Below are 14,818 nucleotides of genomic sequence, written 5' to 3'. Positions count from 1 at the left end.
CCTTTTGAGGCTACTCCTTAGGGGCAGCAGAAGTATCCTCAGAAGATGTCCCAGGACCTCCTCCTGTGCCAGCTGAGTCAAAGACTTAACAGAGCTTGAACAGTTGCTCCTTGTGGACTTGGGGCCAGGCTGACCTAGGAAAGAATTCCACCTCCTTCACTTCCCAGCTGTGTGACCAGAAGCTACTTTCTAGGCCTCAGTTTTTCTCATCGGTACTGGGGAATTGGAACGTCGGTGCTTTGTGGCTACTGGAGGCTCATTGCCTCACTCACTCACTCCTCAATTAGAGCTCATCCTCTCCTCCACATTCCCTTCTGTCTGACTTCTAGAGCCTCGAATCAGATGCTCATTCATTCAGTCATGCCAGACATAGTTGCTGACTGGCTACTATGAGCCAAGCACAATTTTAGGTGCTGGAAAGCTTCTGATCATTGTACCTTCAGCAGTAAAGTTTATATTAGATAAGAGTGGATTGGATTGTCTCTCTTAACTCTAGAAAAAAAAAAAAAAAAACATGGCTGCATGCCTACTGAACGCCAGCACCAGGCTAAGTGCTGGAGCTACAGTTGTGAGAAAAGCAGAACAGTCTCCACCCTCAGTGTCCAGTGTGTGAGGTGAACAAGAAACTGTATGAAACGTGATAGGAGATATGATGGGGGAGGACAGGCAGCAGAGGGAGCCTGAGTAAAGTCAGGGAGGGCCTCCAGGAGGAAGTGACTTTTCAGCTAGGATGAAAGAGAAGGTAGGCAGATGAAGAGGGCAAAGGAAGAGCATCCCTGACACCCTTGCAGACAGCATCTGCAAAGCCTGGAAATGAGAGAGTGTTGCCCACTTAGTAACTTAAGGCAAGTTTAATGTGGCTGGAGCATGGAGATGGGGTAGGGGTTACAGAGGAAAAGGATCAAAGGAAGGTTCTGGGGTCTTCATAGCTTCAGCTTCAAATAGAAAACTGCATCCTAAGGTTTCTCCCCCTAGGAAGCCTTCTGTGGCTCCCCACTACCTGCGTGATAAATATAAATTTACGGTCCCAGTTTATGAGCCCCTCCCCCCCGGGAGTTACTGGACACACCACTTCAATCTTCAGCCAAGAGAAGGTAAAATCATCCCCTGAGTTCTTGGCTTCTCTTGCAGGGATTCCACCCGCCCCAAGTCCCTCAAAATTGTCTGTGATTCCTCCCTTCTGCTTGGCTTGGCTGTCCTCTCCTCACAGAGAGCCTCCAGATGGGTAGTTTTACTTAAACAAGACCGCTGACATCTCCCTTTGGTGCCAGAGGCCTGGAGGAGGAAACAGGAAAATGTGAATCTTGCTTTCATCTTCTCTAGGCATCAAATATTCAGTTAACCTTCGGCTTCATACAGGACTTGGTTTTATTTCCACCAGTAAGCACAAGTGCAGCAGGGCGGCCCATCTGGGAACCTCAAGCAGTTAAAGCAGAAATCCTTCCCCAAAGCCAGGCCTTCAGCATTAGCCTCAGGAAGAGGACTCGCAGAGGGCAGACTTGCTCTCTTCTGATCATTTTGGCAACACTAGATTGAGCGTTGACTGGAAGGGAGGACCACTAGCTTCCTTCCTCCATGCCCTGAGCGTCCCTGAACTCATCACCTAGCCTCTCAGGACTTCAGATTACACTCGCAGAGGGCAGACTTGCTCTCTTCTGATCATTTTGGCAACACTAGATTGAGCGTTGACTCGGAGGGAGGACCACTAGCTTCCTTCCTCCATGCCCTGAGCGTCCCTGAACTCATCACCTAGCCTCTCAGGACTTCAGATTCCTCCTGTGAAAAATGATGGGTTCCCTAGAACCAAGGGTGGATGCAAACTCAAACCCCTTCAGAGCCAGGCAAGTCACATAAATACAGGAATTGTGCTGGTGTGAGATCATTTGGGAGAGGGGGGGTCTGTGATGAACTGGAAAGTACATGCCCCACCTAAAATCATCTAAATTTGAGCTTTTACAATAATGCCCCCTTCAAAAAAATGTGTACTGCCTGGATTCAACCTGAGGGCCACCAGTTTGCAACCCTTGGTCTAGACAGTGACTAAGGCCCTTTCTCATTGCAACAATAAAGAAATTTACGCTACTGAGCACTTACTATTTGCAAGGTTCTTTACAAACATTAATTTTTATTTTTTATAAGTAAAAAATGAATTGTATTGTTTGCTCCTCAGAGTAATCCTATGAGCTGGTACAACTATTAATTATATCCAGCTCATATCCACTTGCTTCTCACCATTTTACTGGGAAGTCGAAGAGGCATCTCACATAAAATGTATCTAGAATTAAACTCCTGATTCTTCTTCCTAGACCTGTTTTACCCTATCTTTCCCATCTCAGTAAGGAGCCATTCTTCCTACCAACTGCTCAGGAAACAAACTCAAGCAAACAAACAAACAAAACCTTGGAGTTATTCTGGCCCAGTAGAGTGCTTATAAATGTTCAAACTCGCTTTCTTGGCAGGTGAGAGGAGGAGCCAGATCTGTAGCACTTGCCAATTTCCATGGTGTAAATACTCCCACCATGGCAATTTCAAGCTACTAACATAAGGACAACAGGCTCGCCAAATGCCTGGACATTTAACAATTGGCTCACACCAGCCAGTGTGAGCTGCCTGCAGCACACTCACTGTGAACTGGATTCTTCTCTCTCTCCTCAAAACTCTACAGGAGCTCCACAGTTTATTCAGAATTAAATCCAAAGTTTTTACAAAAGGCCCTATGTGATCTGGCCCTGGTCACTTCTCCTACATCACTTCAGTTCACTCTCCTGTTCGCTGTCTACATTTGACCACATCAGCCTCCTTGCTGATCCACACACATACCCCAGGGCCTTTGAACTTGCTATCTCCTCTCCCCACAGGATGTCCTGCCCCAGCTACCTGCATAGCTTACATCCTATCTCTCTGTCCTATTTCCTTGCTTCACTGTCCCCACAGCACTCACCACAACCCAACACACTGCACATTGTTTTATTTGTTGAAGTATTTCAACCCCAACCTCCTCCACCTAGAACATCACTTTTATGAAAACAGAAGGGTTTTTTTTTCTGTTTTATTCACTGCTATAACCTCAGCATATAATCCAGTGCCTGGCCCATAGTATGTGCTCAATAAATAAGAATCAATAAAATAAAAGTAATAGGGTCATATAGCCATGGAGTCTCAAAGCCAGAATTTGAACCCAAATTCATGTCCAGCTGGCTAGGATGCACAAGGAGGAAACAAAGGTCAGAAAAGTATGAGAAGACCCTCTGGAGACATGGCCTCCATTTGTCAATAAACCCATGTTTATTACATGACAAGAAACCTGGTTGATAAGAAGTAACATTTTGGCTAAAAATTATTAGTTAACAGTAGTGGAAGACCCCCCAAGAGAAGGTTTTATAGAGCTAGAGTATCAAAGGATTTGCCAACACAGACCTTAGAATCAGAATATCTAGGGTGGGAAGACTTCACAGTTCCCCAACTCAGTGATGCTCAAATCCACTGGAAGAGCTTAGGGACTAAGTGGGGTGGGATTTGGGGAGACCTTACTGTTTTTCTAGATAATCTGGGCACCAAATGCTAAGCCAAGTTGAAGTTGCTGGTGGGACCATAGACAGGGCCAATGTGGAGGGCATTGTCTTCCCTTGGAAGAGCTTAGGGACTAAGTGGGGTGGGATTTGGGGAGACCTTACTGTTTTTCTAGATAAGCTGGGCACCAAATGCTAAGCCAAGTTGAAGTTGCTGGTGGGACCATAGACAGGGCCAATGTGGAGGGCATTGTCTTCCCTGGGGCAGCTGCCACACCCTCCTCAGGGCCTTAGGACTTGAAGTGACATCAAAATCTATTTGGTCACAGTTTCAATCATCATGAGCATGTTGTGACAACTGTAATTTTGTCATTGAGCAAGTTCAATTGTATTCTACAGATATTTATTGAGCACCCCCTATGTAGCAGGTACTGTGGCTGGGATCCGGCGGTAAGCAAGACAGATGCAGCCCTGTCCTTGAGGGAGACACATTGTAAGCTGACAAGCAAGAGGAAATACAGGAGCCTAGGGGCCCAGAGGCTGGAAGGAGAGCTTGGCAGCGGACACAAAAGAAAAGTTTTCCTGAGAAAGTAATGTCTAAGTCAGTGGTTCTCAACTGGGGCGATTTTGCCACTGGGGTCACTTGCCAATGTCTGGAGGCATTTCTGGTTGTAACAGTTGGGGGATGGGGTAGAGGGTGCTCCTGGCATCTAGTGCGTAGAGGCCGGGAGTGCTACTAAGTGTCCTGTAGTGCACAGGACAGTCCCCACCACAAAGAATTAACTGACCCAAAGCTGAGAAACCCTAATCTGTGCTGAGATCTGAAGGACAGATAGAAGATGGGCAAAGATGAAGGGAAACAGTGTTCCAGCAAAAAGGAATAGCATGTTCTAAGGTCCATCCATAGGCAGGAAAGCACAGCTCTCTTCTTATTTGTTCATGATACTTAAGATTTGCTGAGCGCTTAGTATATCCCAGGCATCTTAACAACAAGCACGTGGAGTGGGTTCTGTTATCATCTCCATTTTACAGATGAGTAAATTGAGATTCAGAGAGGTGGAAGTGGGCTTATGACTGCACAGCTAGGAACTGGCAGAGCTTGGATTCCAACCCTGCTTGCCATGTCTCCAGGGCCCTGTGTGTCTGGAGCTCAGTGATGTTTCAGTGAAGTGGAGGGCCGGGCTATTATGGGATCCAGCAGGGCCTTGAAGGCTGCATTCCAGGCTCTGGGCTTCCCCCAGTTGGGCAGCAGGGGAAGGTTTTTAAGCACTTAAAGGGATTAAAGCCTTGCAGAAGAAAGCGGAGTCCTCCGGTTACCAGCCTGAGGCACTCTCCGGCAAACTCTGGCACACACTTGGCAGAGTGGCATCTGGACTCGGCACCTCCTCCCTCCCACAGAGGCAGTGAAAATAGCATCTCACCAGCCAGGGTTACGTGAGGCCCAAGAGCTGCTGGGTTTAATTTATCTTGCTTGGTTTCCGCTGACAGTTTTAGTAAACCAATTTGGGTTTGATAGTAAAAATAATTCCGTCCTTGGGGCCCCTCAGCACTTCTAAGCATTTGCAATTGTTGTTTATCATATCGGCGAGGGGGAAAGAGTTTGCACTGCAGACTGAGCTGGTAGGTGGCCCATGGTAGGTGCTGGGCAATGTTTTCTGAGTCATGAGGACAAAGGCCACATGTGCCGGGTGAGAGGGGACCTTTTTCCCCTCCCCCTCCACTGGGCAGGCTTGTTGATGGGTGGGCATAAGGATAATGGTTCTAATTAGTCACCATGTATTAAGGACCTACTGTGTGCTAGGCCTGAGTTGCATAGCTTACGCCCATGAGCAATAATGAATCTGAACATTATTATGTAGAGATAATAATTACATAAGTTAGAGCTAATGTGAGTAGAGATAATTACAGAAGGGTAATTACCCAAATTATAGATAATATATGCAGAGCACATCCCATGGTGTCTGGCACGTAGTTGGGACTTCATAAATGGAGACTAAAATTATGAAAAATCCTCTAAGAAGGCAGATATTATCATTAACACTTTATGGATTGGAAAATGACACACAGAGAGGTTAAGCAGCTTCCTCCAATTACTCAATAAAGGTTGAGTACACATGGTAGCCTCCATGTTTAGTAACTTGGACAGGCTTCTTGGGGACCAGCTATATGTCTCAGCAACAATGCAGGAAGGCTCCCAGGCATGCAGGAAGTCAAAGTTCAGGAAAGGAAGTAGGGTCAGAAACAGACAACCTGGAAAAATGTAAGCAAAGTGCTGTGGCTTGGGGGGTGGGGCAGGACACTGGATCTATCTCTGCAGATTGTGCAAATGTCACAGAGAATGACATCCAGGAAGAATCAAAGAGTGTAATGAAGGTAGGGCATTCCAGGAGGGGACCCGTGTGAGACAGTGACCATTAGTTATGCATGGAATGGATGCCCTGAATCACAGCATTCATTAGAGCTATCTGCCTCACATTGTTGATGTTCAAGGTGGGAAGGGGGTGAATAATCTTGAAATGAATCAGGAGCCCCCAGGCTAGACCTTCCTCACACCCCAAATGCCTCTTTAACCCATCATGTTCCTCCAAGTCTCATCAGGAATCTTCCTCTTGTCCTAAAACACAACTGAACATGAACCTTTTAAATCCCAGAAGAGTTCTTACATTGCATGCTCTCACACACTCTCTCTCTCTCAAAATAAAGCACAGAAAGGAGAATAAAGGAATTAAGCAGCTATAGAATGGAAGGCCTGGGAGGGGCCCAGAGATGGAAGGTAACTTGCCAAGCATCATGCAGCAAGTGAGAGTTAGGACCTGAAAAGCAACCTGGGTGTGGCTGCAAGAGCTCAGCACAAGGCCACAACCTTGAAGATGCCACATGGCTAAGGAGACACAGAATCTTCTAGAGTCAAAATGAGCTGCATTTAAATCCTGATCCTTCTGCTCAATAGCTCTGTGATCTTTGGCAGATTATTGAAAGTGATGATGCCTGCCTTACAGTGGGATATTTTGTTCTCTTTATCCCCCATGTCAAGCACACAGTTAAGTGCTCAATAAGCATCTCTTGAACACAACAGAGAGACAGTGAGTGTGTAAATTATTTAAATAACATAAAATTCCTGTAAGGTTTCTGGCATAAATTAGGCAAACAATAACCATAGTTAACACTATTTGTACCCCTGTAGAATGCTAGACCTTAATCTAAATACTTGGCATGCTTTATCTCATTGATGATGATAATCTAAGAAATCAATGTCTAACATTTATTGAGTGCTTACTATGTGCCAGTCACTAAGTGTTCTATGCATATTAAGTCATTTAACTCTCCTGTGTGATCCCAGTACCATATGTGATATCTATGTAATATCAGTATCACTACCCCTTTTTACAGGTGAGAAAAGTGAGACTGAGAATGACAAAGTTGCTTGCTCAAGGTCACATGGCTAAGAAGTGGTCAAGTCAGGACTTGAACCCAGGTCTCTGGGGCCAAAGCCAGTCTTACAACCACACAGTAAATGGTAGTAAGGTGCTCGACAAGAGAAAAAATCCTAGCCCATCTTACAGAAAAAGAAACTGAGGCTCAGAGAGTTGCACACCCCCTCCATTTCCTAGGCATCTAGTGCAAATATAAACATGAAAGTACTTCAAAGAGTTCATGGAAAGATTTATATTATCTTTCAATTCTATTTTTCCATGAACTTTTTGAAGTACTCTCATACATCTCTGGGGAAAAAAGTCACTACCAAGCTCCAGCTTGCCTTCCTTGGCTCCACTGTTGAGTCCAGCCCCATTATCTCTCCCTGTTTATGGGCCCCACACAGTTCTCTAACCAGGAGATAAAAGCACCTAATAACAAACCCCGATAACCATATGACTGATAGCTACAGAGTATTTCACTTCAGCTTCTGCCAACCTGCTCTGTGCTGTTAGTTCCAAACTCTAAAAAATAAGTGGCTTGTCCAGAGACTCTTCAGTCTTTTGAAGTTCTGTTTGATACAGCTGCTTTGGGCTGCAGGAATTCCACCTGAGAGGCAGGCAAGGGAGAAGGGAGATTCAGGAGTTGAATGCAGCATTGACCCCAGGAGAACAGATTTCCAGGTATTAGCAAAAATCATGAGAGAAATGGCCACAATAAAAATAAACCTAGCTGGACCCAGATCTGCCAGCCCATTAACAAAAGGAGACAGAATTTCCCCAGAGCCAAAAGTTCTAAGGAATCAGAGAAGGAGCAGCAATGTTCATGAAGCCCGAATTCCATCGGGTTGCATATGAGGCAACTGAGGCCCAGAGATGGGAAGAGACTGCCCCAAGATCAGTCCATAATTGCTGCATAACACACTACCCCAAGCTCAGTGGCACAGAACAGCAAGGGTGTTGATCATTGCTCAGGAGTCTACAGGTCATCGTGGTTCTGGTCTCAGCTGGGCTCACTCATGTGTCTATGGGCAGCTACTGGTTGGGTAGGTGGCCCTGTAGATCTTGGTTGGTCTTTCTTATGTGTCTGGGGGTGGGTTGGCTGTCACACAGTCTAGGCAGCCGTAGACTGGGATGGCTTGTCTCTGCTCCATGAGTCTCTCATCCTCCAATTGCTAACTTGGGTTTGTTCCCATGGTGACAGGCCAGGGTTCCAAGAGAGTGAGCAGAAGCACTCAGAGTCTCTTGAGCCTAGACTATGAACTGGCACAGCATCATGTCTGAAATATCTATGGCAAGTCACAAAGCAAGGGCCAGCCAGACATATGGTGTGGATACAGAGAGGGACCATTCTTACACTCAAGCTACTACAGCCACAGAAGCGGGAGGATTAAAACTCAAGTCTCCTGGTTCCAGTCCAAATCTCCAAATGACATCACTATATACAATGATCCTATGAGGTGGGCATTATTATTCCTGCTTATAAATGAGGAGACTGAGGCTCAGATAAGTGAAGTGACTTGCCTAAGATCCCACAGCTAAGAAGAGAAAGAGAGAGACAAGATTTCCACATAGGGCTTAGTGCTTGACATTTAGAAGCCTTGGAAAATGCTTTATTTATTTATTATTTATTTATTTATTTATTTTGCAATCTGTGGATTTTCATCTGGGGAAACAGAGGTCTGGGCTGGGGAAGTGACTTGTCCACAGTCAGAGATCAGAGGGAGTGCCTCTCACTAAGGTCTCCTGACAATGGGTTTGGTTGCCACACTCCCCTTGCCCCCAACAAGTGTGTAGTTCATCATAAGTAAAGATTTTAAAACAATAAAAAGACAATAGATGCTCTTTTAGCTGAATTTCTGGCACTAATTACATCATTCACAGCTGTCAACAACATTGTCCCCATTGTACAGGTGAGAACACTGAGGCTCAGAGAGGCTAAGCCATTTCCTCAAGATCACCCAGCTAGAAAGCAGCACATGTGGGATTTGAATCCCTAGTTGGTTCTCTTAACACTCCTCCTCAGATGTAGGGAAAGCACTGGGTAGTTAAGGACTGACCATGTAGGCAAAGCAGCCAGGAGCTGTTGGGTCTCCCCTGGTCCACAGTGCTGGGCATGAAACGTCTCAGCCTTGACCTTGGCAGACCTTTGCCCACTGCATTCTGAAGTGGCTCAGCCTGGGGCTGTGGAAGAAGCACTGGGTAGTTAAGGACTGACCATGTAGGCAAAGCAGCCAGGAGCTGTTGGGTCTCCCCGGTCCACAGTGCTGGGCATGAAACGTCTCAGCCTTGACCTTGGCAGACCTTTGCCCACTGCATTCTGAAGTGCTCAGCCCGGGGCTGTGGAAGCCACCCAGAGCAGCCTAAGTCTCAGCCATGGGGCAGCACACCCAGTGCTGGAGTCTCTTTCCTGTTCTCTTTCTTTTGGGGATGAGAGGGAAATTGATTGAGAAGGAGAGAAAGGTGGAGGAACAGGAGAAAAGAAAAAGGGAAGAAAGGCAGTGGAGAACTGAGAGCCCCTCTGAAGTCAGGACTGGCTCTGATCCAGGTTGAAAATTCCAGGGAATTGGCTTCCAGTCCTGGCTGCCCAGTGGAACTTCTGGGGAGCCCTAAGTGACACTGATGCCCAGTCCCCACCCCCAGAGATTCTGATGGCCTGATTGGTTTGGGGTGCAGCCCAGCCTTGGGAGTTTACAATCTCCCCGGGAAAGTGCCGCCAGGGCTGAGAACCCCTGGGCAAGAGCTGGCTTCTGAGCATGGCAGGGACGAGTGTTGGGTGAGTATTGGGGGAGAGAGGAAGGAAGGAAGAGAGGGAGGAAGAAAAGGGAGAAGGAAGAAACAAAGACAAGTAAGAAAACTGTTCATTTTTTATGCTTTAAGGTGTCCTTTTAGGGAGCCAGAGAAATTGGTTTTTGATGTCCTCCCTGGAGCTGACATGGTTTCTTGTCCTGGCTGTCATTTTATCAAATTAAATTAAAACCAAATTAGCACTGGGCCAAGGGGCCCCTTGGCGATTCTACGATGCTGAGAAGTGCCTGGCACAGGCTGTACAGCATCTCAAAGGAGCACAGAGGCCCTAAGATATGAGCCTTTGGGGGCTCAGTTTACTCCTCTGTATAATGGGATTAATAACGTTTGCTCTATCCACCTCACTATGTGGTTGAGGGGGTCAGAAGAGAAAACGGACACAAAGGAGCTTTTAAAAGTTTTTTTAAGGCCTTCAAGAAAAAAATATATTCTTTATTTATGAAATGTTTATTGCCCCTACAACTTCAGTTATGGATCTTGATTCTCTTTTTCCCTTTATTTAAATCCTGTGGCTTATTTAATCACTATCTCTACTGTCTCATAGAGATCCACCCTTAATGCAAGATAGTTTTTTCTTAGGAAAGTCAGTTAATTCCACAGAGCCTCAGTTTCCTCATCTAGAAAATAGAGATAACTTCACCATAATTCATTCACTTAAATGACATTTATCCACCTGTGCCAAGCCCTGTGCCAGGCTCCAGGGATATAGGGTGGAGAGCGCGTGCCTTCTGGGAGCCGACACAGGCAGATGGAGTTTGGTACTTCATTGTTCAGGTTCTGCCTCCCAACAAAATAAGAGGGCATTTCAAAAAGTTCCTGAGAAAATAGAATTGAAATACAAATCTTTCCACTGACTTTTTGAAGACCCCCTCTTCATATGCTTGGATTCTAGTTCTCCTATTGACCAGCTATTTGAGCTTGAGTGTGTTTCTTCACCTCTGGGTGCCTCAGTTTGCTGATCTGTGAAATGGGTGCAAAGAACAATACTTACAGGGTTAGTCAGAGAATAAGATGCAATGGTGCATGTGAACGTGGAGCATTAGAACAGCTCCTGGCATAGGGGAAGCCTTATGAGAACCTCAACTAGTTATTGTATAGCTGTAAATGCAGGGCAGAGTAGGCAGCATAGAAGGACCTTGAAGAGTTAGTAAAATGTTGTCAAGCAGAAAAGGGAGGAGAGGGTATTCCACATAGAAGGATCAGTAGGGGCTAAGGCATAGAAGTGTGGGTGGGTCTTTGGGCTACAAAAGGGCCTGGAATACTGAAGTTTGAGACCACAAGATCCAACTGTGGACCTCCTGAGAAGGCAGGCTGAGAAGCTGGACTTTGTTCTGTGGGCTAAATTTTACTATTTCCACAGTCCAATTCTATAACAAGCTGATTCTTATTTTTTCTTCCCTTAAACTGAGTATAACTTGGCTTGCCTTTTTCCCTTAGCTTACTCTAAGCAAAATAATGTCCATGAAATTAGGAGTCAGATGTGCAAACCACATATTTATATATTTTTCTAATTCATATTTAATGAAATGCATAACCATTAGACATATTAAAGTGTTTGTTTACCTAAAATCATCTTATGAATACCATTTGGCAAAGCCTTTTAAAGGCAAGATTTCTAAGCAAGGGTCAAACGTTTGTTTAGAAAGGAATAAAGGTCAGGTGGTTTGCTCGTCATTTCTTTCTATGCCCTCTGTGCAATATTAACTGCAGCTCAGAAGTTACAAACATCACCTGCCACCTTCTGACTGCACCTAAGCTCCAGATTGGTTAGGGTAAGGGGGGCGAGGGGCACCTGCAGCAGGGGATGTCAGCCTGCACCATGCTTAGGCATACACTGTCCTCTGCTGGCGAGGAGAAGAATTACTTCACCAGAGAAGTGTTTGCTGATGTGTCAGATTCTAATTTGCATTCTATCTCCACGTCTCCCACTCTCTAGACCCCAGTGAAAGCAATAAGGGTCCCTGAGCCTGTTTTTATCCTTTTTGAAGAGGTAATATATTCACATGATTCAAAATTCAAAGGTACAAAAGGGTCTACTGTGAAAATTAAGTTTCTCACCTTACCCCAGCAAGCAGACCCCTCTCCTCCCTAGAGGCAACACTATAATTACTTTCTTGGATATCTTTCCCTGACTCTTTTTAAATATTTCAAAAACTTTAACAAAAATCTCTTATCTACCAAAGTAAAGCTTCCCAGACTGAGTAATAAGTTTAACACTGACTTTATTGCAGACTCTGTTATATATGATCAATAATAACAAGCAAAACAAATTTAATTGTCATCAAGAAACAAAATGTTTAGGAGACAAAATCTTTTTGAAACGGGGAGGAGTCTGTAGACAGAAGAAATATTACCTTGGAAATATTACCTTGGAAATAGGAGGGAAAAAGTTGGGAGCCGCAGGTCTAGTCAAATTAATACTGGCAACAATGTCATAAGAACACAAGGCATGTCAGCATTGGAGAGGCAGTAAAATGGGGTGTCCTAATCCCAAAAATTTTATTTGTAATTTTTTATTCACATTTTCTGATAGAGGGCTGAACCCAGTCATTTCTTGGAGACATGTATATGTGGCTTTCATGGAATGTTGCATAAAATAGTGGTTCAGATCTCGGGCTTTGGCATTGAGAGACCTAGGTTTGAGTCCTAGGTCTTATTCTATGTGACCTTGGGCAAGTGGCTTCTTCTGGTTTAGCCTCAGTTTACTTATCTGTAAACTGGGGACAATTGTAAGTCTTACTTTGTCAGTTTGTTTGAATGCTTAATATTTACTAGGCAGCGTTGTTATTCGAAAGCTAAATGTGGGTCCTGGGAAATCTTCTCAGATATCCGATGGGACCACTGTTTTTACTGCCTTGAGACAGGGAGAAGTTGAAAGAAGAAGCCAGAAGTGGGAGTACTTGATAGCATGCCCACAACATGCTCAGATCGCAAAAGGGGCTACGGAATGTGCTTAGAGCAGGGTCAAGGTAGGGAGGGAGAGGAAGCTAGAAGCCAGTTGACCAAGGCCATGGGTTGGCCCTGGAGTGGCTTATCAGAGCTGCAGGGGTGACCTTCACATCCAAGAAGAATGGAGGGCGTAGACAACAGGAGCCCCAGAGGCAGGCACATCAGGAACCATTTGGGGCATCCTTTATCCATTGCTGAAATTTCAACTCAACCCCTGGGGAGCAAGTGCTGAAAGCAGCCTACAGACTGGATGAGATGAGTCCTCTACCCAAGGCTGGAACAGGTAAGAGTCCAGTCAGAGTCAGAGCCCCACGTAGGGACCAGGGTCAGAGCAATGGGCCACTCCATGTGAGAGCCAAGGCTGAGACCCATCCACCTGCCCCTAGCTAGTGCTGGTTCACCCAGCACATTCGACACAGTGCTGAGTGCTGGGGAGGCGGTGATGAGCAAGTGGGGAGGCCTCAGGGAGCTCCTGGTGTGGTGCAGGTGCATCTCCAGACCATTGGAGTCCCAAATGCTGAGCTCCGTATGAGGCGTGAGCACAGAAGGGGCTCCAGCCCAGACTCAGTGGGGACGATGCGGGTCCTATGCATGAGTGAATCATGGAAGACTGAGACTAAAGGATGGGTAGGAGCCACCCAGGTCTGGAGTGAGACGGCTAAGAAAGCTTTTCAGGATGGAGAGAAGAGCATGTGGAAAGCCCCAGAGGTTGGAAAGAGCATCATGTTTTAGGGAGATTCATAAGGAATGCAGTCTGCTGGAGCATAAAATATTGACTAGGAAGGGACCATAAGAGATGAGCCTGCAGGGGAGTGAGGGGGGGAGAGATTGAAATACAGAGCCTTGAAACTAGGATCAAAAGTTTGCATTTTACTCTGAGATGAGGTGGGTGTGATTGTTTTTTAATTTAAGTGAAATTCATATAACATAAATTTAGCCACTTTAATATGTGTATTATGCTATATATAATATATAATAATATAATATATATAATATATATGTATGTATTTATTACATTTACAGTGTTGTGCAACCAACACCTCTATCTAGTTCCAAAACATTTTCACCACCACCAAAACAAACCCCATAAGCAGTTGCTCACCATTCTCCCACCCCCCAGGCCTTGGCAATGACCAAGTTGCTTTCTACCTGTACAGATTCACCTATTCTAGATATTTCATATATATAGAATCATCCAATATTTGTCCTTTTGTGTTTGTCTTCTTTCACTTATAATGTTGTCAAGGTTTATGCATGTTGTGGTATGTGTCAGTGCCTCATTCTTTTTCGTGGTTGTATAATATTCTATCGTATGGCTATGCCACAATTTGCTTATGTTCTGGAAGGATTCGTCTCGCTGCTGAGGGGAGGAAGAGTTGGGCTCAGGCGAGAATGGAGTTGGGAAGGCAGTGGGGTGCTGTCCAACAGTCCAAGAGAAAGATGATAGGGATCTTAGCAAAGCTGGCAACAGTGACCCAGGAGAAAGGGGTGTGCTGTAGAACGTCTCGCTGCTGAGGGGAGGAAGAGTTGGGCTCAGGCGAGAATGGAGTTGGGAAGGCAGTGAGGTGCTGTCCAACAGTCCAAGAGAAAGATGATAGGGATCTTAGCAAAGCCGGCAACAGTGACCCAGGAGAAAGGGGTGTGCTATAGAGGGAGACATGGAAGGTGATGTCTTCATCAGCTCAAACCCTGTGCTCGTGGAAAGGCTTTCACTCTGGCAGCAGAGAGGGGCTGGTGTAGGCAGGGCTGGCCTTGGGAAGCTCTGTTGTCCTATGGAATTCTCCCTGAAAGGATCCCGCTACACCCAACTCCAGTCATATCAAACCCACCTGCCTGCCAGCACCTCTTCATCTCCCCTTCGTCCTGGAGTCAAACAAACCACCATTCTGATTTCTCAGCACTTGACTATATTCTGGCTGACATCTCAATTCAGACCTCAGCAGAAAGCTCCGCTCTGCCCTATGGCCAATTTCCCTTTGATGAATTCACATTTTCATTTCAGTTGCTTAGGATGGTCCAGTGCCAGGGACCCTGTATGCACTTGGTGTATTAAAAACACGGGTGAGCAAACACCCACACAGGCATGTCTATGGATTGGGGGTGGGGGAAGCTACATTGCCAATGTCTGTGTATTTCACT

Source organism: Galeopterus variegatus, unplaced genomic scaffold (assembly GCF_000696425.1).
Source record: "Galeopterus variegatus unplaced genomic scaffold, G_variegatus-3.0.2 Scaffold14013, whole genome shotgun sequence".
Classification (NCBI taxonomy): Eukaryota; Metazoa; Chordata; class Mammalia; order Dermoptera; family Cynocephalidae; genus Galeopterus; species Galeopterus variegatus.
This window is presented reverse-complemented; position numbering follows the sequence as displayed.